Here is a 24,799-nt window from a genome sequence, read left to right as displayed (position 1 = left end):
GTGCTTGTGAATTCTGGGAAGCTCCAAGGGCCACGCTGGCCCCCAGAGTTAGTCTAATTTATAATAACCTCCCAATGTCTACGTATTGGCTGCTCTGCAGCTCAAAATTGCAGGATTGCAGAGTACTCTGCCACTCCCCCTCTCACCCTTAGCCTGCTTCTATACAAGGAGAATTTCTCCATGGGTCATTGACGCTCCTTTATAGTAACTCCATATAATTTTCCAGGCTGCTCAAATGTATATAGTTCTCCTAATATTTAATTAGCTCTTATTCATGATACTGTGTAAAAATTTCTTACAAGGCACAATAATATAAGAACTGTAGGTCTGCAATAACACAAGGATCCACTTTTTTGTAATTATCCCATCACAGCTTCAGGTAACTGCACCTGCATTCCTTCTCCATAGTTCTTTGAGGGCACCACTTAAGAGTTCCAGCTTTGGAAAGAGATCTGTATCTCTCTCCCTCCTGACCCACGTTTTAAGGCTGCATAGCTCCCTGCCTTACACTATGATATCCCCAGTAAGCCAGTCTGCCTAGAGGCTTTCATTCCATGGCTATGAAAAGTGTATTGCCAGCAGTTACGGTATGTCTACGCTATGAAATTACTCCGCTTTTACAAAAGTCGATTTTTGGGAACAGATTGTATAAAGTCAAGTGCATGCATCCACACTAAGCACATTAATTTGGCGGTGTGCATCCATAGTACCGTGGCAGGCATCAACTTTTGGAGCGGTGCACTGTGGTAGCTATCCCACAGTCCCTGCTGCTCATTAGAATTCTGGGTTGAGCTCCCAATGCCTGATGGGACCAAAAATTTGTCGCAAGTGGTTATGGGTAAATGTCATCAGTCAACCCTCCCTCCATGAAAGCAACAACAGACAATCATTTCGTGCCCTTTTCCCTGGATTGCCTGAGCAGATGCCGTAGCATGGCAAGCATGGAGCCTGTTCAGCCTTTTTTCACTGTCACCATATGTCTACTGCATGCTGCTAACAGGTGTAGTACTCCAGTGCTACACAGTAGCAGCTCCTTGCCTTTGCAAGTTAGCAAAGACGGTTACCAGTCATACTGTACCATCTGCTGCTTTGCAAGTTGGCAAAGACAGTTACCAGTCATACTGTATCATCCGCTGCTGTCATGTGTGCTCCTGGCTGGCCTTGGTGAGGTCAGTTGGGGGCGCTTAGGCAGACATGGGTGCTCCTGGCCGGCCTCCATGAGGTCAGTCAGGGTGCCTGGACAAAAATGGGAATGACTCCCCAGGTCATTCTCTTCTTTTAAGTTTTGTCTAATGGAGATTCAGTGCTGCCTAGAATATCAGGCAAGCCTACCAAAGAACTAGAGATGCAAATGGCTGCTTTGTGTCAGAGCCCCAGACATCCCGCAGAAGTGATGAGCTGCATGCCATTCTAGGGGGTGCCCATACAACAACCCCACCCATTGCTTCCTTCCCCCCCCACCCCTGCCAGGCTAGGTTGGTAGTTATCCCCCCATTTGTGTGATAAAATAATAAAGAATGCATGAATTTGAAACAACACTGACTTTATTGCCTCTGCAAGCAGAGATCAAAGGTGGGGTGGGGAGGGCGGTTGGTTTACAGGGAAGCAGAGTGAACCACCATTTTTCACTTGCTCAGCCTATAGTTGAACTGCTCCTTACTACTGTCCAGGCTTCATGAGCCATGGAAGCAAGCAGGAGGCTAGGGTAGGTGCAACCACGTGGTGCTGCCAACTGGGAGAGCAGCCTGAGGCAGAAGCCTCCAGGTGGCATGATATTCCAGGCAGGACTGAATCTCCATTACACAAAGCTTAGATAGAATGACCTGAAGTCATTCTCTTTTTTTTCCAGGCACCCCCGACCGACCTCACTGAGGTCAGCCAGGGGCACCCACAGGATGACAATGACGGATACCAGTCATACTGCACCATCTGCCATCCGCAAGGCAAGGCAAGGGGATGCTGCTATGTAGTGCTGCAGTACCATGTTTGCCAGCAGCATCCAGGAGACATACGGTGACAGTGAAAAAAGGCGAGAAAAGATTTTTTCCTGTTGCTTATGCAGAACCAGAAGCTGAAAAACCAGGCGAGGAGGCGACAGCAGTGCAGTAAACGAGACCGATGAGGACATGGACACAGATTTCTGTCAAACCCTGGGCCCTGGCAATGAGGACATCATGGTGTTAATGGGCAGGTTCATGCCATGGAACACCGATTCTGGGCCCGGGAAACAAGCACAGACTGGTGGGACCGCATAATGTTACATGTCTGGGATGATTCCCAGTGACTCTGAAACTTTCGCATGTGTAAGGGCACTTTCATGGAACTTTGTGACTTGCTTTCCCCTGCCCTGAACCACAAAAATACTAAGATGAGAGCAGCCCTCACAGTTGAGAAGCGAGTGGCGATAGCCCTCTGGAAGCTTGCAACACCAGACAGCTACTGGTCAGTTGGGAATCAGTTTGGAGTGGGCAAATCTATTGTAGGGGTTGCTGTCATGCAAGTAGCCAACGCAATAACTGAGCTGCTGCTATCAAAGGTAGTGACTCTGGGAAATGTGCAGGCCATAATAGATGGTTTTGCTGCAATGGAATTCCCTAACTGTGGTGGGGAGATAGACGGAACGCATATCTCTGTCTTGGCACCGGACCACCAAGGCAGCCAGTACATAAACCGCAAGGGGTACTTTTCAATGGTGCTGCAAGCATTGGTGGATCACAAGGGACGTTTCACCAACATCAATGTGGGATGGCCGGGAAGGGTGCATGACGCTCGCATCTTCAGGAACTCTGGTCAGTTTAAATGGCTGCAGGAAGGGATTTACTTCCCAAACCATAAAATAACCATTGGGGATGTTGAAATGCCTATAGTTATCCTAGGGGACCCAGCCTACCCCTTAATGCCATGTCTCATGAAGCCATACACAGGCACCCTGGACAGTAGACAGGAGCTGTACAAGTGTAGGCTGAGCAAGTGCACAATGGTGATAGAATGTGCACTTGGACGTTTGAAGGGTCACTGGCACAGTTTACTGACTCGCTCAGACCTCAGTGAAACCGATATCCTCATTGTTATTGCTGTTTGCTGTGTGCTCCATAATCTCTATGAGGGTAAGGGGAAGAGAGTTATGGTGCGGTGCAAGGTTGAGGCAAATCGCCTGGCGACCGATTACGCCCAGCCAGACACAGGGGCAATTAGAAGAGCACATCAGGAAGCGCTGCACATCAGAGAAGCTTTGAAAATCAGTTTCATGACTGCCAGGGTACCATGTGACAGTTCCATTTGTTTCTCCTTGATGAAAACCCGCCCCCTTGGTTGACTCTAATTCCCTGTAAGCCAGTCGCCCTCCCTCCTTTGATCACGGCTTGGAAATAAAGTCACTATGTATTCTTTATTAATTGATTATAAAAATAGGTGGCCTGGGTGGGGTGTGGGAGGAGGGAAGGAAAAGGTCACTTCAATACTTGTTGAATGACAGCCTTTTGTTCACTGAGGTGGAGTGGTTGGGTGCCTGGAGCCCAACCCTGCGCGTTCTTGGGCATCTGGGTGAGGAGGTGGCTATGGAACATGGGGAGGAGGGAGGGCGGTTAAACAGGGGCTGCAGCGGCAGTCTCTGCAGCTGACATTCCTCAACTTCCCCCAGACTCTGGATCATGTCCGTTTGTTCCCGCAATAGCCCCAGCATTGCTTTGTGCATCCTCTGATCTTCCTGCCACCACCTCTCCTCATGTTCACTGGCCGCTTTCCTGTCCTGTGCTATTATGTCAGTCTACTCTTTCTGCTGAGCTCTTTCAGTGCGGGACGCCTGCATGAGCTCAGAGAACATTTAATCGCGCATCCATTTTTTTCGCTGCCTTATCTGAGATAGCTTTTGGATCAGAGGAGGAAGGCTTGAAACATTTGCAGTTGCAGGAGGAAAAAGAGGGAGAGAAGTATTTTAAAACATACTTTTTACAGAACAGTGGGTATACTCTTTCATGGTGAACAACACTATTCACATTACATAGCACATCTGATTTCTGTACAAGGTCATTTTTTGCATCTTATATTGAGTGCCTGCGGCTTTGGTGTTAGAGATCAAACACGCCAGGCAACAGAATTTGGCTTGCAGGTGGCCATGGTAAGCCATAGTCTTTCGGTTTCTGCAACCTTCATAACAGCAGCGCCCTCCTTTCCCATACCAAGCAAAACCCATTGAGTTGTCCATTTAGGACTGCAGTTTTCATGTTAACCTGCAGCAGCAGACACCAAACTAACCCCCCTCCCATCCTTTTCTCTGGGATGGCTGCTTTAACCCTCCCCCCACCACACCGCGTGGCTGGTATCAGGGAAGATCCCTGCTAGCCAAAAGCGAACAGCTCAATGCCAATGCCCCCCCTCCAACTCTTGGCTAACTGTGGGGAGTATTTCTTTTCAGCCACAGGCAAACAGCCCAGTAGGAACGGCCACCTATGAATGTACTCTTAATTAAATTCCCATATTTCATCCAAATTACCACGAACGATATCACTCTCCTGAGGATAACACAGCGAGATAAAGAACGGATGTTGCTTGAATTCGAGCAAACACTGGGACCCTACGCTGCCAGGCTTTTGTCATGCAATGATACTAGATTACTTGCTACTAGCATGGCGTGGTAAAGTGTCCTACCATGGAGGACGGAATAAGGCTGCCCTGCCCAGAAACCTTCTGCAAAGGCTTTTGGAGTACCTCCAGGAGAGCTTCATGGAGCTGTCCCTGGAGGATTTCCGCTCCATCCCCAGACACTTTAACAGACTTTTCCAGTAGCTGTACTGGCATGAATGCATCCGAAGTCCTCAGGGCAAATTAATCATTAAAAAATTATTGCTTTTAAACCATGTTTTATATTTACAAAGGTATACTCACCAGAGGTCCCTTCTACGGTTTTGTGGTCCGGGATACCACCTTAGGAGGGTATTTCAGTCAGGGTGAGAAAAGATCCTGGCTGTCAGGGAGAACAGTGCGCTGTGTGCTCTCCTCAACCTCATTGTTGTCGTCATCCTCCTCCTCTTTATCATCATCATCATAATCTTCCCCATCTGCAAAATCCTCAGGCATAGTGACTGAGAGTACCCCATCATGAGACAGGGATGGGGTAGTGGTGGCAGCCCCCCCTAGAATTGCCTGCAGCTCAGCGTAGAAGCGGCATGTCTGCGATTCTGTCCCGGAGTGTCCGTTTGATTCTTTGGCTTTCTGCTATGCTTGTCTCAGCGCCTCGGAGATTTTTTCAAATGTTTTGGCATTCCGTGTTTTGGAACGGAGTTCTGATAGCACGGATTCATCTCCCCATACAGCGATCAAATCCAGTACCTCCTGTACAGTCCATGCTGGAGCTCTTTTTCGATTCTGGGACTGCATGGTCACCTGTGCTGATGAGCTCTGCATGATCACCTGTGCTGATCAGCTCTCCTTGCTGGGCAAACAGGAAATGAAATTCAAAAGTTCATGGGGCTTTTCCTGTTTCCCTGGCCAGTGCATCTGAGTTCCGATTGCTGTCCAGAGCGGTCACAATGGTGTACTGTGGGATAGCTCCCGGAGGCCAATATCATCAAATTGCATCCACACTAGCCCTAATTCAAACCAGCAATGTCGATTTCAGCGCTACTCCCCTCGTCGGGGAGGAGTACAGAAATCGATTTTAGGAGCCCTTTATGTCAACAAAAATGGTTTTGTTGTGTGAACGGGTGCAAGGTTAATTTGATTTAATGCTGCTAAATTCGACCTAAACTCGTAATGTAGACCAGGCCTTAGTTACAAGTTGCCACACAGCTCTTTGTAAGCAATCACATTTATTCTTAAGGTAAAAGCATTACAGAGAACAGAGAAAACATGTAAAAAATATTAAAATTTCCTATACAAGTGCTAAAAGATTTCCAGGGGTTACCCATCAATCTCATGGGGCCCTACTGGGACAGTTTTTCCAACCCTTCTGCAAAGATGAAAATAAAAGATCCTGTCCATTTGCTGGATCAGAAAAAAGGTCCTGAGTCAGTTTAAACCAAGCCTTCTTCAGCCAAAATCCATTTCTTTGCCCATTGTTCTCTGGAAAATCCTGTTTGAATCAGTATATGCAATCTCTTGAGGTGGTGGTACCTCTCTGGAGATGTTTAAAACCCAAGTGATTCACCTTACTCTCTCCTTTCCCTACCATTTTAGTTTCTGAAGGAGCTGTGGTAACCCTCCCCCATGGAGTAGAACACAATCATACATGCAGTCTCTGACCCACAGTGATACATAAATATAATACAACATCTTCCCCCAAAGATACTGCACATGGTTGCAAGATCTATCACAATCCACAGCTGTGCTATACAGTCTATGGCTGCCTTTTACAGAGCCCACACGAAAAAGCAATATTTTAATATTTGATTTTATCAGTCACCAATATATTTCAACTTTAGTAAAGAGCCAAGCCATGCTGTAAATACGCAAAGTGGATGGCAGTAGGAGGGAAATCTAATTTAGAAGCCAACAAATCATTCCATTTGCACAAGGTAAGTACATTTTGCCAAGAAAAATACTTATTTACAAGGACAACCCCACAGAGGGCTTAGGACTACATTAGAAACCCCATAATTTTGTTATAAATCTATCAAGCTACAGTAGTTTTATAATAATTAATTTAACCACTTAAAAATCAAAGCAGAAAAATGACTATAACTAATGCTCACTAAACTCCAAAGGGACACAGGCTGGTTATGGTTCAGTTTTGCATCCAAAAGTATTAGTGATTATTATGAAATTATCTGAATTGTCAAAATGTTTTGAGGGTTCATGCACCTCTTCCTCATTCTTCTCAGTAAGTCTTGAATAGCTGGTTCCTCAACACAAATTCCTTCTCTGAGAAAGGCACCATGAATCTCTCCTGCCCTGCACACATAACTGCAGCTCTTTTCCCTACCTACTGAGACACTTTCTCAAGGTGTCCAGGACTTTGAATTACCTTGTTTCTCCCCCCACCCCCACCTCCCTTCTTTCTCTAATACAGTGTTTCCCAAACTTGGGACGCCTCTTGTGTCGGGAAATCCCCTGGCGGGCCAGGCCAGTTTGTTCATCTGCCCTGTCCTCAGGTCCGGCCGATCGCAGCTCCCACTGGCTGCGGTTCACTGCTCCAGGCTAATGGGAGCTGCTGGAAGTGGAGCAGGCCGAGGGACATACTGGCCGCTGCTTTCAGAATTTCTTAAATTTTAATCTTTGATAGTAAATGTATGATTATTTTCACTTTAAAATATCCCAGATCTCTGCTGTTATATAGGAACTGATCCTCAGTTGAATCAAAGAATCTAGTGTGAACACTGTCCCCTTGGGGATAGCAAATCTAGTATTTCTGTGAGTAGCCTGTGACAGGGGCTGGATATCACAAAAGAATGCTTTAAAAAGGTTTGGGGAATGGGGTGCTCTTATTATTAACCTGCAAAGCAGAATACGGTCTAGCATTGCCCTGAGGAGATTGATTGGGTGGCTATCAGGTAGTTGGTGTCAGGGAGCTGATACTTAGTAAAGCACAAGCAATTCTTCCTCTAGCTGGAGGCAGGGGGGTAATAAAGTGATTCACTTTCCTGGGCACCTCAAGAAAGTGTCACAGAAACTCATAGTCAACCCAAAACATTCAGAAGGAGGCTTACACCTGCATCTAACTACGGCAAAATCAGCTGGGGGTTGGCTTCTCCAAGACTAGTCTGGAGGCATTCTTGAGGACCTACTTTCTGAATCATAGAATATTAGGGTTGGAAGAGACCTCAGGAGGTCATCTAGTCCAATCCCCTGCTCAAAGCAGGACCAACACCAACCAAATCATCCAAGCCAGGGCTTTGTCAAGCCAGGCCTTAAAAACGTCTAAGGATGGGGATTCCACCACCTCCCTAAGTAACCCATTCTAGTGCTTCACCACCCTCCTAGTGAAATAGCTTCTTGTTTTTTCATTTGCCACCACTGAGAACAGCCTAGCTCCATCCTCTATGAAACCTCACTTTAGGTAGTTGAAGGTTGTGATCAAATGCCCCCTCACTCTTCTCTTCTGCAGACTAAATAACTCCAGTTCCCTCAGCCTCTCCTCGTAAGTCATGTGCCCCAGCCCCCTAATCATTTCCTTTGCCCTCCACTGGACTTTCTCCAATTTGTCCACATCCCTTCTGTAGTGGGGGACTAAAACTGGACACAATACTCCAGGTGTGGCCTCAGCAGTGTTGAATATAGGGAAATAATCACTTCCCTCGATCTGCTGGCAACGGTCCTACTAATGCAATGCCAATATGCCATTGGCCTTCCTGGCAACGAAGGCACACTGCTGACTCATATCCAGCTTCTCATCCACTGTAATCCCCAGGTCCTTTTCTGCAGAACTGCTGCTTAGCCAGTCGGTCCCCAGCCTGAAGCACGGATTCTTCCTTCCTAAGTGTAGGACTCTGCACTTGTCCTTGTTGAACCTCATCAGATTTCTTTTGGCCCAATCCTCCAATTTGTCTACATCACTCTGGACCCTTTCCTGACCCTCCAGCATATCTACCTCTCCTTCCCAGCTTAGTGTCATCTGTGAACTTGCTGAGGGTGCAATTAATGCCATCATCCAGATAATTAATTAAGATATTGAACAAAAACGGCCCCAGGACCAACCCCTGAGGCACTCGCCTTGATACCAGCTGACAACTAGACATTGAGCTGTTGATCACTGCCCACTGAGCCCGACAATCTAGCAAGCTTTCTATCCACTTATAGTTCATTCATCCAATCCATACTTTTTTAACTTGCTGGCAAGAATGCTGTGGGAGACGATATCAAAAGCTCTGCCAGTTATCTCATCATAGAAGGCAATCAGATTGGTCAAGCATGACTTGCCCTTGGTGAATCCATGTCGACTGTTCCTGATCACCTTCCTCTCCTCCAAGTGCTTCAAAGTGGATTCCTCCAGGACCTGCTCCATGATTTTGCTAAGGACTGAAGTGAGGCTGACAGGTTTGTAGTTCCCCGAGTTCTCTATCTTCCCTTTTTAAAATATGGGCACTATATTTGCTTTTTCCAATCATCTGGGATCTCCCGCCACGAGTTTTCAAAGATAATGGCCAATGGCTCTGCAATCACATCAGCCAGCTCCTTCAGCACCCTCAGATGCATTAGATCTGGACCCATGGACTTGTACATGTACAGCTTTTCTAAATAGTCTTTCACTGTGGAGGGCTGCTCACCTCCTCCCCATATTGTGTTGCCCAGTGCAGCAATCTGGGAGCTGACCTGTGAAGACCAGTGCAAAAAAAGCATTGAGTACTTCACAGCTTTTTCCACATCATCTGTCACTATGTTGCCTCCCCCATTCAGTAAGGGTCCCACACTTTCCTTGACCTTCTTGTTGTTGTTTGTTGTTGTTGAAGCTATTTCTCTTTGAGTGACCTTCAGCATCCCTCACTCATACAAGAGATGGCCATCATGAGCCCTGTAGCTCTATGCCTTATGAAAAGTGTCTGGCTCACCCTTGCCCTCCCAGTTTTTGCTTATTTATGGACAAAATGAGGGTCAGCTTCTCACTTCTCAGCCCCCTGTCCTCCACTCAACACAAGCCAATTTGGAGTAGAGAGAAAATATTGCAAACAATACTTTTTAGTGTGATGTTGACTTCTAGAAAAAGTGCAAACACATATATTTGTATTTATGAGAGTGAGGGTTTCTACCTTCCACAAAACCCTGGATGCTTTGTGGGACTAAGTCAGCTGTTTATAGTGTAATGAGCTTTCCCTCCTCTATTAGCTGTTTTGTAAGTGTGTGTGCTTTGACGCAGAGGGGAATGGGAATTGAAAATGTGAATTTTTGGATTGATCTGCAATGTGATCTTGCTTCATTCCTTTAGGTACCTCAATATTACAATATAGGAGGTCTCCATAATCCGACAAAGTAGGAAATTCCAAATCAACAAGAGACTTTTAAAGCAACATCAATAATATGCAAACATTATCCATGTGTGGTGATGAGAGCTGGGTGGATACAGAGAGAGAGAAACATATACGTTTCTGAATAAAACCCAACGGTTTGCTTTCTTTGCATTTCTACCTCTGTTTACACTATTAGGGTGACATCGCCAACCTGCGCAGAGGGATAGCACAAGCAGTCTTATGCCTCACTTAAACTCTCAGAATAGGTCTTAAGGGATACTTCAGTAGTGCCTATATGGTAATGTGACCGTATTTTCAAAATTTACAAATAGCTTTGTAATAACTTTTTTAGACTGGAGAAGGTTTGAGTGTTCCAAAATAGTAAGCATCAGGCAGACTGCCAAGAGCTACAAAAGAATCTCTCAAAACTAAGTGACTGGGCAAAAAAATGGCAGATGAAATTCAGTGTTGATAAATGCAAAGTAATGCACATTGGAAAACATAATCTCAATTATACAAATAAAACGATGGGGTCTAAATTAGCTGTTACCACTCAAGAAAGAGACCTTGGAGTCATTGTGGATAGTTCTTTGAAAACATTCACTCAATGTGCCACAACAGTCAAAAAAGCAAACAGAATGTTGGGAATCCTTAAGAAAGAGATAGATAGTAAGACAGAAAATATATGTTGCCTTTATATAAATCGATGGTATGCCCACATCTTGAATACAGTGTGCATCTCAAGAAAACATATATATATGAATTAGAAAAAGGCAATAAAAATGATTAGGGATATGGAATGGCTTTCATATGAGGAGAGATTAATAAGACTGGGACTCTTTCAGCTTGGAAAAGAGGCGACTAAGGAGAGATATGATTGAACTCTATAAAATCATGACTAGTGTGGAGAATGTAAATAAGGAAGTGTTATTTACTCCTTCTCATGTAACACAAGAACTAGGGGTCATCAAATGAAATTAATAGGCAGCCGGTTTAAAGCATACAAAAGTAAGCATTTTTTTACACAATGCATAGTCTGTGGAACTCTTTACTAGAGGATGTTGTGAAGGCCAAGGCTATAACAGGATTCAAAAAAGTACTAGATCAGTTCATGGAGGGTAGGTCCATCAATGGCTATTAGCCAGGATGGGCAGGGATGTTGTCCCTAGCCTCTGTTTCCCAGAAGATGGGAATGGGCAACAGGGGATGGATCACTTGATAATTACCTGTTCTGTTCATTCCCTCTGGGGCACCTGGCATTGGCCACTGTTGGAAGACAGGGTACTAAGCTAGATGGACCTTTGGTTTGACCCAGTATGGCTGCTCTTATGTTCCACATCCTGTCTGCTTGATCTGCTTGGCCTGCATCAGAAAGTTCCACCTAGAGCTGGCGAACAGACCAAAGGAAGGTTGAGGTTGTTGCCTTCCTGTGTTTTTAAATATTTGGTCTTCTTGGAGTCACAGGTTCAGGTTTACATATGGTTGCTTCAGCCCTCCTTCCTCAAGGTAGATAGACTGAGTTCCATACAGGGATTACATTGTAGATGATTCAGGCAAGCTCTTCTGTTCTTGTCTTCCTTCCTTTCTTTGGTTCTGATGACCATAGAGAGGAGGGAAGTGAGGAACAGAGGGATTGCCAAGAACAAAAACCCTACTTTCCCCCAAAAGGCCACAAGCTGGGGCTTTCCACTGACTAAACTTTGCCCTCAACTCATTGGACTCCTATTAATATGTTGTGGCCTGACAAGTTATAACAAGCTTGGACCCTGAATAATGGTTAGTGTGAAAAACAATCGTGTGATGAGAATGAAACTGGCATACAAAAACATTCTGTATTTGGTGTAGCAATACTTCAGCAACAAGCATTTCGTAGTTTTGAAAAGCCTGAATGATATGATAAAAGAAATGGTTTATCCAAGCAAACCAACAAAAGAAATGCACAAAGAACAAAGTTCTTAGAACACAGAGGCATCAGCCAAAGTCCCAGGACTGTCCTAGTGAAACCTTTATGTATGATTTGCTTATACCCAGGATTTTTGCGGACTATAGAGGGCTGAATATCACCCTATTCCCCTTACATTTGGGTGAGTAAGGTTTTATTCATAAGACTGTCAGACTCTAAAGGATGTAAAACACACTGAATTATAATATTCCTTTAATTTAACGGGGGAGGACAGATATTGTGAGGATTAATTAGTTCATATTTAGACCCTGCTTTGAATACATAAGGTGTTGCCTCTTTATCATCAAGAGGTGCTATAACTGCTCAGAACTTTTTCTTTTAAAATATTGTTTGAGGAAAAATTGAATGCATTATTCAACAAAACTGATCTGATGTGGTTATTTTTCTGTTTTCTGACCAGCTATAAAATTTTGTGGGAAAACTTTTAAATTAAAACTAGAAAAAAATCTTTCCATTATTAGAAGTTGTGGATTTTTTTAACCTGCTCTATTATGAGTAGATTGGAGCACAAAAATCCATCCCTGTATCCCAGTAGTAGTACCATTTACAGACCCCAGAGTTGGGTGGGATATGCTGTATCTATATTCTTTAAGAAAAAGTATTAAGAGATTATAGGAAAGGTATTTTCTAGAAAGAGAACAAACAGGAATAAAATGAGAGATAAGGCACAATATACAAGAGCACTGATGCCTTTAGACTCTAGTGGAAGGGTTAGCTTAGTGAACTAAGCATCAGGGTTTTTAAATATTTAGTCTCCTTAGAGTCACAAGTTCAGGTTTACACTTGGCTGCTTCAACTCTCCTTCCTCAAGGTAGATTCTCATAGACTCATAGACTCATAGGTCAGAAGGGACCAATCTGATCATCTAGTCTGACCTCCTGCACAAGGCAGGCCACAGAACCCCACCCATCCAATTTTATAACAACCCCTATCCCAGGACCGAGTTATTGAAATCCTCAAAAATGGTTTGAAGACCTCAAGCTGCAGAGACACCACCAGCAAGCGACCCGTGCCCCACGCTGCAGGGGAAGGCGAAAAACCTCCAGGGCACCTGCCAATCCGCCCTGGAGGAAAATTCCTTCCCGACCCCAAATATGGCGATCAGCTAAACCCTGAGCATGTGGGCAAGAGTCACCAGCTAGCACCCAAGAAGGAATTCTCCGCAGCAACTCAGCACCCATCGCATGCAACATCTCCCCGCAGACCATTGAGCAGACCTGTCTGGTGGTAATTCAAGATCAATTGCCCAAATTAACGATCCTATCATAACATCCCCTCCATATACTTATCAAGCTTTGTCTTAAAGCCAGGAAAGTCTTTTGCCTCTACTACTTCCCTCGGAAGGCTATTCCAGAACTTCACTCCCCTAATGGTCAGAAACCTTCGTCTAATTTCAAGTCTAAACTTCCTAATATCCAGTTTATACCCATTCGTCCTCGTGGCTACATTAGTACTAAACTTAAATAATTCCTCTCCCTCCCTAACGTTAACCCCCTTGATATATTTATATAGGGCGAGCATATCCCCATATAGATTGAGTTCCATGCAGGAGTTATGTTGTAGATTATTCAGACAAGATCTTAAACACTGAAAGTCCTTTCGCTCATGTGGAAAGCCCAGGATATATTTAATACGAGTAGTGGTTTGCCCTACAAAATTTTCTTTCCTCTCACTATCATGCAAAGATATGCATTGGCTATATGCTGCCATGCACCCTAGGGACTACTACATGTATGTAATTATCCGGCAATACCAAAAGAAAGACAGAAGACCCCTGATACGGTTTTAATCAGGCTAAAATTTTATTATTAGATGTCTGGGACTACCCAGCAGATAAAGCGGACAGTGCAGGTAACTCCATGTTCATTCAATAACTACCTGGGTGACTTCTGCCAGTCCCCCCTCTTTTTTCATCCAGGTCCCCAAGGCAACCCATTGCTGGGATCTTACCAAGATAGGAGGGTTAAGGTAGGCTATAAGAAAGGGGGGTTATCTGCCTGCCATATCATTCATAGGAGCCCTAAATCCTCCTCCCATTCCATTCCTTTATCTCCTCCTCCTCTTTAAGTCCTTTACCAGCCCATTTATGTGGTAACTCTATAGCTTCTCTATGGAGTACCTGCACTAGACATCCGCCCCACACTTACATAATGAGTTGCACATATAGCCTACCTCCCTTCACGCCTCACATCTACAAAGCCTCCCTGAACTTACTGTGGGGAAGGGGAAAAGCCACTCCTCCACCTAGGCCAATCTGGTGGTGAGGGAATAATTCCTTCCCAGCCCCTTTTAAAGTGGCCCCCTAGCACAATGCCCACAGCAGGTCCTGACCAAACCTGATATTTTGCCACCTAAAGGGGAGAGAGGATGGGAGCTGCCTTGCTAGCTCCATTGAAAGGGGTTTCTCCCACCCAGGGTTGTTCCTTCTCAACCCTTCTGTTCCCAGGGGATGAGTCAGCATCACTATATTGACCCATTCTCCACTTTTGCAGCAGCTTCTAACCTCTCTGCCCCGCTTTCCCCATGTAGAGCACTCTTCTCTTTCCCTTGGCCAACCAGTCAACATACCCCGTTTAAAGATGTGGTTCAGTCATTTGTATCATCATTAAAGGTTTTATGTAAAAATATTATTAAAGTATACACTATTTAATTGGGGCATGCTGTGTCAGTACAGCTGCTTTATTCAGCTGTCTCCTGGGAAACTGATTTAGCCTACTGATAGTGAATGGTAATATAGAAATAACCACTGCTTAATCAAGACAGTAATTAGCATAATTTCTGTTTAACTGAACTAAATTTGACTAGTGTCAAGTAGTAAAATACTGATTAACCTTTAAATTCTATTGACCACTGGTTCTCCAAAGACACAGAATAATTATATCAAGAAATGACAAATGTTTAGTTCTAAATTTTGTTTGATTGAGCAATTAAAGTACAACATAAATATGGCATATATCTCCTATTTTCCTATGCAATGTTAAATTGCATATAATATATATGTAACAATGTTTGCTTTTAAATTGCTTGACACAAGTTGACATGGGTGAAGATGTGATTTTAGCAATAGTTTTTACTAAATGTGGTGTTGTTGCACTATAGTGAAAGGGTATTGAAAGTTAGGATTGTGTCATTCTGGTATTCTCCACTCTTGAATTAATTCAACACTAGGATTAGAAACTTTAGGTTGTGACTATGGCTCACACAATGGTTCCTCTTGCTCCTTTTTATAACATTTATTATTAGCTAGTAAGTAGAAATAGCCCTATTAATAAGTGCTTTGATAAATCATGGAATCCCTATCCATGCAGAAACCTAATTGTATTAGAAATGATGGTAATGCTAAATATCTTAAACTGTTATTCATTTATTAAAAACCTGGAAGACATGAGATATTTATACACTAAATCCTCTTAATTTGTCATCTGATTAATGTAATTGCCTACCTCTGTCTCTGCATCAGCTTGGACCCCTCAGCAGTCGTTCAGGCACCCTCTCCACTCCCTGGAAATGAGTTTACACTGGAATCATGGTACCAGGTCTGCTTCTTGATTCCAACTGCTCACTGTTAGGTCACTCTGCCACTACAATAATATAGCCTCAGGCTGCCTGGTTTATTTTGGCAAATTCTCATTATGCCAGAAGGGAGATGATGCATACTCTCCCTTATCCTGTCCACTTCTCCTTCTGACTCACTGAGTGCAGACACAGGTTAGGTTAGGCCCATTTGTAAGTCTGTGTAATGCTGCTGACCTTGCAACTGCATGTATTGTACCTCTTTTGTGAATTAAAAAGAGCTTTGCAATCTCTAGAGCGGCCAATCCAGCATCTTTTACAAATGTTACATTTACTCAATCAATATCAGAAACACTTGCTGTGATAGATGTAAGAACTGGAGATATCACTCTGTCTACAAGTGATTGCTGTAAACTCCATACAACTGGAAATGGAACATAGAGAAAAATGTGGATGCACTTTGTATTTGTGTGTGCACTCAAAAGCACCATACTGGAATCACATACATAAAATTAAAAGGTAAAAATATGATACTTCAGTCTCTAAACTTTTATTCCCTGCAGGCTTTGAATGAAACACTCCTACAAATAGAAATTTACCCTCTTTTGATTAGGTTTACCCATTTTCATGTGCATTTGAAGAAAAGTTCTGTTGAATACTATAGGTGTGCAAATTTCTCCATGACCTTTTCAATCTACTTTTGTAAAACCTATTTCCTGTATATACTGAAGCCTTAGTCCTGTAAATGGATCATCACAAGTGGACACTTGAAGTAGAAGGGGCATAGATATAAAATCTAGAGAAACAGATTTTACTCCTCTGCATAGATTCATAGATTCTAGGACTGGAAAGGACCTCAAGAGGTCATTGAGTCCAGTCCCCAGCCCTCATGGCAGGATTAAATAGTGTCTAGACCATCCCAGATATACATTTATCTAACCTACTCTTAAATATCTCCAGAGATGGAGATTTCACAACCTCCCTAGGCAATTTATTCCAGTGTATATATGTATACACACAAACACTTTTTAACAGCTCTTGATAAAGTTCCTCCCAAAGAGTTATAGTAGTTATGGGAAGAAAGACAAAGTTTTGTCAAGAATTAGAAGCTGGCTGAGGGAGAAGACAAAAGGGAGGAAGAAATTGACTATTTTCAGCCCACAAAGTGGCTAACAGATTACTCCAGTGATACCTGCTAGGGATGGTATTATTTAGTATATTTATTAATGATCCGGAAGAGGAAAGTGAACAGTGAGGTAGAAGAATTTCTGGGTGATCTAACATAATTAAGGCTAGTCAAATCTGAAAAGGATTATAAGGATCCATCTGCTAGCAGAAATAACTACCCTATTGAGTAACTACAGTACCTCAGTTACTCAATGTAACTGAGGTGAAAATTAGGAACTTCACACATGAATGTATGCCTGTAGATTAAGAGTTTTCATCAAATTTTGTGAACATTTGAAATTTGTCTAAATTGTGTTGCAGAATAAAGTGTTTGCCTATGAAAATGAATGACAATATTTCAACTGAAATTGGAGAGAGAGGTACTTATGAGAAAAGAAAAGAATTTGTGAAGATACCATATCTTCTGGTTTTGATGAACTGTGCAGGGGAAAAAAGTCAACTTTGCACTGGTTCTGGTTGTGTAGTCACTTACAGCAATGTAAAATTTGCATCTGGTAGTGTTTTACATCCATTTTGCACTGGAATAAATGACTCTGTAAGGTGCTAGGCACTGGAGAATGAGACCCAGTATTTGTAACTGAAAAATAATATTCTGTACTGAATAATGAAAGGTGTCAATAATTCCAAGATGAAATGTTACTTGATTCTCATGCTCATCTAAAGGAATCCTCCAAAGCTAGAGCTCAGTGTCTTTTAATGGATTACTGAGTAGAAGTTACATTTCCCCCCATGATATTCTGAATTGCCTTTCATGTATGACTAATATATGAATCAACATCCAGGTTTCATCTATTCTCTCTCCTTTTGTGTGCACACTTTAGAGAGTGACCTTTGCAAACAGTGGTTCAGAATATATATGGGTACTGACTTTCAAAGCTTTCCACAAAGTTAGCACAGTCAGAGAATATGCTACTATGAAATTAACAGTTCTGCCAGATAGTTTGTCCCTGCAAGCTCTGCAATAATTACAATAACCTCATCCTATTTCTGGGCTTTCATCACCTTGAATATTTTTATTACAGTTGTGAAGACATCTTTAAACATTTCACCTCAAAGAATGAAACTTCCATTGGGGTGAGAAATTCTAAATTAAAAAACTGCAAATTGAAGAAATGAATCATATCAAATTAATTATATGTTTTAGTTTCCTTGCCACCAGTTAATCCATGCTGGTGGGACTGAAAATATATTGAATGGCTCAGGAGAAATTTTGACATCCCCAAATTTGGGACTTGCACTAGGTATACAGTACATTACAACCTTTTTAGTCTATTTGTGCTGTCATTACAGTCAGTGACAAAAGTCCCACTGACTACAATGGGAAAAGAATCAGAATTCCTGTTTTGTCAATCATCCGTCATACAAGCACTATCTCATAAGTAGGTTGCTGTCAGTCTAACAATGCAATATTTCATTATAATTATCACAGATGTGCCCTAAATAGGTAATACAAGTCATTGTTCATTCACCTTTTCAGTGTCACAAAACAAATATGTGAAGCAGGGATGATGATCATAATGTATCCATGTGATGAAGCACACACAGTATTGTACAAAGGAAGGAAGCCCCAGTGGTGATAACTGTAGCCTCTGATTCTGGAGGCCCAGGTTCTGTCACTGCTGTGTCACAGACCTCCTGTGTAACCCTGGACAAGTCACTTAGTCTCTCCGTGTCACACTTCCCCATCTGTAAAATATGGATGATAGCACTTCACTACCTCATAGGCTGTTGTGAATATAAATACTTTAAAGACTAGTCACATACTACAGTAAGGGGGACACATAAGTACCTTAGATAGATGATACAAAAAAGAGAATTAAAGAGATACTACAGTCTTGAAATCCTGTGGAACCTTATAGACTAACAGACGTTTTGGAGCATGAGCTTTCGTGGGTGAACACCCACTTCGTCAGATGCATGTAGTGAAAATTTCCAGGGGCAGGTATATATATGCAAGCAAGCTAGAGATAATGAGGTTAGTTCAATCAGGGAGGATGAGGCCCTGTTCTAGCAGTTGAGGTGTGAAAACCAAGGGAGGAGAAACCTATTCCTAGATCTGCTTGCTGGGTTTTTAAGTATTCAGAATTACATTTCCTATTTTTTAATTTTTTGTCTCCCCTGTTGCTTGTGTGAAAGACCGACACAACTATGTTGTGAAGCTAGAAAAGGGAATTTTCAACTCTTATTGAAATCAATGAGACTTTTTCCATTGACTTCTATGGCAGCTGGCTCAGGCCTTAACTGATTTTACAGGGAAAAAGGCAGAAATCAAACTGCTGTTAAAGAGCAAAGACAAAAAAAGCACCAAAATTGCAGACAAATGTTTTTTTCTAATCTCTTTTAGCTGTAGCAATTTAAAGCATTAATTCTAGCAAAAGCTAGTAAAAAAAAGTCAGAAAAAAGTAAAATTTTAAGTGAATGATGACTCTTTAAATATCACTATATTGCATGCACTCTTCCAAACACTACAGTTTGCCATTTAGCTGCAAAGTAGTTTAAAGCCATACGAACAGCTCATACAACCATCTCATAGATTCAGTTTTATACATCAGGCTGAATGTAACCATATGAAGAAAATTCAGGTTCATCCATCAGAAACCGTCAGATAATGTTTTAGGGACTTTTTGGCTTACTAAGCAACATAAACCTACATCAGTATTCTATGAAACAATGTTGCAATGGAATTCTCATCTCCCACTAGCTAGTTTGCAGGATAAACTAGACAAAGAACATCATGGTTAGCTGGTGACCTGGTGTGACGATGCTGCCAGTGGGAGCCAGCTGAGGTCACTCAATTAGGGTGAACTGCAAACAGAACGGAGCAGACAAACCCCAAAAGCTGGTGGATATTCCAATACTTAGATTTACCAAGCCAGCACAAAACAGCTTCTATAGTCCCTCACTGGTTACTCAGAAGTTCAAACAATGCAGTTCCCTTAAAGTGCCCAGCCTCAGACTTCCATCCAGACACACATGTCAGATATGATGATTACTGAAAAGCTTATCTCATCATATAAAAGAAAAGTTCTTCCAACTCCAAAGGATCAGCCACATACCCAGGTCCAATTATAACTTAGATCTTACCCAAAATACACTCTTAAAGCAAATTCTTATTAACTAAGCTAACATTTATTTAAAAAGAAAAGAGAGAGTGTTAGTTAAAAGATCAATATACATACAGACTTGAATTCAATTCTTGAAGTTCAGATACACAGCAGAGATATGTTTGTAGTTGCCAAAAGTCCTTTTAGACATAGTCCATAGGTTATAGTCCAATGCCCATATCAGGGTGAGTCCAGTCAGTGACTAGGGATCTCAATCCTTGTGGCTTAAGGTTTCCCCATCTTGAAACCCAAAGCAGATCTGAGATGAAGAAGGATCGTGTCCCAGGGTTCTTATACATTTCCAGCAGCCTTTTGGCTTGAGAAAACAATAGGCTAAACTCTCCTTCTCTCAAACATCCTGCCAATTAGCACAAGGCAATTTATCCATTAAAAAGTTCAGATACCGGTTACCACACCCTTCAAAGAGACACATAGACAATAATACTATTTCACTCAAGTATCTTCCTAAATCTTAATATTCCCTTTTTGATCTTTGAATCAAAGCTATAGCAATAGACAAGACTTGTTTGCTTACATCACAAGAGGTGAGCAAATATCACCCTTCTGTCTCTAACAATGCAGACTTGCATTTCAAAGCTCTACTCATTTACATATCTTCCTAACAAGTCTCTAAAGTTCTACCATGGGTTAGGTCAGTCTGTGATTTAATTAACTCTTTCTGGCCCTATGACACCTTTCAGTGAGATATTATATTACACTCTTAACATCACATCGGGCCATTCGGGGAAGCAAGCCCTCAGCTCCTCCCCTTATATCCAAGGCCCCACCCCTCCCCTTCTGCCCCCTTTCCCTGCAGGAGCCCAGAGCACCCCTACCATGGCTCCTGGCCCCAGCTCTGGGTGGCCGGGGAGAAAGATCCCAGCTCCAGTTCCCTAGAGGTGCAGCTGCAGCACCACCAGCCCCAGTGCATTGGGCAGCACAGCACCAGCTGCCCTGAGTCCCTGCAGGAGGCAGGCCAGCCAGCCTGAGCCAGCCAGAGCAGAACACTGGAAACTGCAGGACCGGGCCTAGCCTGGGGGCGGACCATGGGCAGGGCCACGCTAAGCTGTTTGGGGAGGCACAGCCTCCCCTGGCCTATGATACCCACTGCCCATGGAGGACATGAGAGAACACAAACTGGATGTGTCTGAATAGTCAGTTCTAGTGTAGGCAGGCACTTCTAGGAAGGCTTTGGTTGCATTTCAAAATTTCTTGAATTGCATAGAATCATAGAACTGGAAGGGACTTGACAGGTCATCTAGTCCAGTCCCCTGCACCCATGGCAGGACTAATTATTATCTAGACCATCCTTAACAGGTCTTTGTGTAACCTTATCTTAAAAATCTCCAAAGAAGGAGATTCCACAACTTCCCTAGGCAATTTTATTCCAGTGCTTAACCACCTTGACAGGAAGTCTTCCCTAATGTCCAACCTAAACTGCCCTTTCTCCAATTTAGGTCCATTGCTTCTTGTCCTAGACTCAGAGGCTAAGGAGAACAATTTTTTCCTCTCCTGCTTGTAACAACCTTTTATGAATTCAAAAACTATCATGTTCCCCTGCAACACCTTCCGCTCCGCAGGCATCTCTTCTCCAGACTAAACAAGCCCGGTTTTTTTCAATATTCCATTAGAGGTCATGTTTTCTAGATCTTTAATAATTTTTGTTGCTTTTCTCTGGACTTTCTCCAATTTGTCCACAATTTAAAGGGATACATTCAGTCAGATATCCTGATGCTTCCATGATGTTTTTGTTGCAGGATGGTGCTGAACTAAACTTTTTCCTGTGAAGATGAGCAGTATATATTGAGCAGTTGCCAAATCTATGAACAAAAACATCTGAGAGAGCGAAGGCTGCATCACAAGCAGGCTGTGAACTGAAAAGGTGTATGAAGAAAATGCTGGAGAACCCCCAACAACTGAGAGGGCTAAAGAATTAATTGGGAATTGGGATCAGGAAGATTTCACACTGAAGTACTAGGAGAAAGAGCCACTGATATCTAGAAACAAATAGGAAGCCACCAAAACCTGCCAAGTGCTGCTCTATAATGCTGTTTTTGAATATTGTCTATCAGTCCATTTGTCAACCACATACTACACTAGCTGAAGTTCCAAGTGACCTTTTAACCCCACACAGAGCTCATTTCACATATCCAGGGGTCACAAAGGTATTGAGAACTGTTTTGAAGTCTGAATTTGAAAATGGTATAGACATGTCGTTAGAGTTAGAAGGGAAATTGCACTTTTGATCACTGACATATCCAGAGAAACCATGAGGAGGGATCCAAAAGCATTCCAAAATGGAACCTCTCTGATTCTGTCTTAATTTTAGATGTAGTATCGTTGGGGTCCATTGTTTAAAAGGAATGGTTTATGTCTGACTGAGTTCTGCTACCACAGAGCTAGTACAGATCTTCTAAGAACTAAAAACAGTGGGTGATGATTAATGCAAATCAGCTAGGCTTTCTGAGGAGGCTTAGATATACTAGTTCAGATTAGATTCTCCAGGGATCAACAGACTTAGAAAGGACCTTTGGATAAATAGGCTGAGTTTAAACTGATTCAAGGCCTTCTTTCTGATCCAGCCAACAGACAGGACCTTCTGTCCAAAAGGGTCCCCAATCCTTGCATGAGGGCCCATAAGGCTGATAGGTATCTTCTGGCAAGCTGTTAGCATGTATGTAGGATTTCTTATTGTTTTAATATGTTTTCGCTGTAATTCTTTCATCTTAAGATTAAATGTTCTTGCTTACAAAGACAATTACATTGTTCACAGCATTCAAAGAGAACAGACATTGGCCTATTTTGGCAGTCTGATTTGCTGGGGATAGCATAGTGTAGGCAGGGAACCATACAGCCTAGAAAAAAAACAGTCAGGAGGGAGTGAGGAGAGGGTTCTCCCCCATGCTGGTGAGAGAAGATGGCTGAGAGCTGCAAACCTAGTAAACCACAGAAGGGGAATACAGGTGTAGCTGCTTGACGTATGACTGTACAGTTGAACTTCCCTGACAGAGGTCAGCTATATATATTAATCATCAGGCACTGGAAGAAACACAACTCTGCGTACAAGTGGCAGAGCTGCTGAAATTGTGGTGGTAATGGGCTAATCAAATTCATTAGTTGTATCTACTCTCTAAAAATTATTTATTTTTAGAACTCATGTCCCAGCATCCCCCAACAATGCAGATATCATTTACATTTTAACTATTGACAATCTCTTCTAGATGCCATGGAAAACCAATTTATGATCTGTCCTAAGTGTTAATATACATCTGAGCATGTTAGTAAAACAAATTTAAGAATCTCATGATGGAAATACCTTATCCTAAGCAGCTGATGGACATTTGTGATGTACTTATGACAAACCTGAGTATTAGCATTCATTACTGTTAGAACTTAGGACTTAAAAAAAAAAGGGAGCATTTTAGATGCTTGACAGCAGTTTACAGTACTGCAAAATATGAGAGCCATAAGTCAAAACTGAGAGATTTTTTTTTCATCAAACCTGGACCTTAACAGATTACTTAACTGGAAATTTAAGTTTTGGGGCAATAAGAATACCTTTTCAGATAATTAGAAGCATCCTAAAGAGTGACATTTCAATACAATAACTTGAATATAGATTTATTTGTTTTAATCTATGCATTTAAATGAATTCTTAGCAAAAACTGTATATATTATGCTATATTTCCTATTCTCTTTCTCAGAAGACCTAGGGTAATGAATATTTTTACACAGTACAAAAATAGTTCCCATAGAAATTTGGAATCCTTTTTAAACCAGGATTTCTACGGTCAGTCACCTTTCTGAATCACTTGATTGCCTGATAGTATATTTTCTATAAATCCTTTCTAATAGGGCATCAGGGACCACAGTTTACTAGAGAGACTGTCTCATAGTTCACTTCTTCAGTCCTTGATTGCACGGATCACATCTTGTCCTAGACGCAATTGTATAACATACATGTAGCAAATACAACAAATTCTTAAATAGAAAAGTAGAAGTATAAAATGCATTTTAAGCCATGTTCTAATTAATTATAACAGCTAGAAATAAGAAGCCAGCTCCATGTGATCAGCCAGCTTTCTACAGTTCACCACCGAGTGCTCTTGTCAGGATCTCAGTATCAAACTTAGAACCCTAGACAGCACCCCTAGCCTTTGTACCACATTAGTAACACTGAAGTACCAGACCTGACCAGTACTAAGGGTCTACAGCTTAACAGCAGCTATGCCCCAAGCCCCTGATTGGCTGGATAGACAGCCTTCCCATTGGATACCTGGAACATATAAAGACCCCAACAGCAAGAGGAAGTTGTCTGAGCAACAGGACGTTGCCCACTGGTTGCTACCTAGACTGCCTTGTCTTACCACCCTGCTGTCTTTCCTGATCTTATCTTGCCACCTCACTTGGTATTATCTACTTATCCCATCAAGCTGCCCCCTTAGATTGGATCTTCCAGCTATTGACCCCTGTGAGAACTCCAACCAATGCTCCTGACTGCCTCTAATTGACCTCCTGTCTAGCATACCTCCTGCACACCACTTGACTACGACTCTGGACTGCCCCTAGCCCTCTTCAACCACTGGACATTTACCTCCCTGGCCACACAAAAGCAGATCTTAAGGTGGCCATCTTGCAGGAAAAAAACTTCAGGACTAGACTTGAAAGAGAAACTGCTGAGCTTCAGTTCATCTGCAAATTTGGCACCATCAGTTTAGGATTAAACAAAGACTGTGAATGGCTTGCCAACTACAAAACCAGTTTCTGCTCCCTTGGTTTTCACACCTCAACTGCTAGTTCATCCTCCCTGATTGAACTAACATGGTTATCTCTACCTTGCTTCTTGCTTGCATATATATACCTGCCCCTGGAAATTTCCACTACATGTATCTGACGAAGTGGGTATTCACCCACGAAAGCTCATGCTCCAAAACGTCTGTTAGTCTATCAGGTGCCACAGAATTCTTTGCTGCTTTTACAGATCCAGACTAACATGGCTACCTCTCTGATACTGGACATTTCAGTTTTCTCAGACTTCTTAGGTCTCCTCCTATGCTTGTTTTACCTCAAAAGGGCATGAAACCCACTCATATGGCATTACAGGCACCCCATGGGATACTGAGCCCTGGCAGCAGATAACTTGCCTAACAGGC

Source organism: Gopherus flavomarginatus, chromosome 2 (genome assembly GCF_025201925.1).
Source record: "Gopherus flavomarginatus isolate rGopFla2 chromosome 2, rGopFla2.mat.asm, whole genome shotgun sequence".
Taxonomy (NCBI): Eukaryota; Metazoa; Chordata; order Testudines; family Testudinidae; genus Gopherus; species Gopherus flavomarginatus.
The sequence above is the reverse complement of the archived record's forward strand: the minus strand, read 5'-3'. Positions refer to the sequence as shown.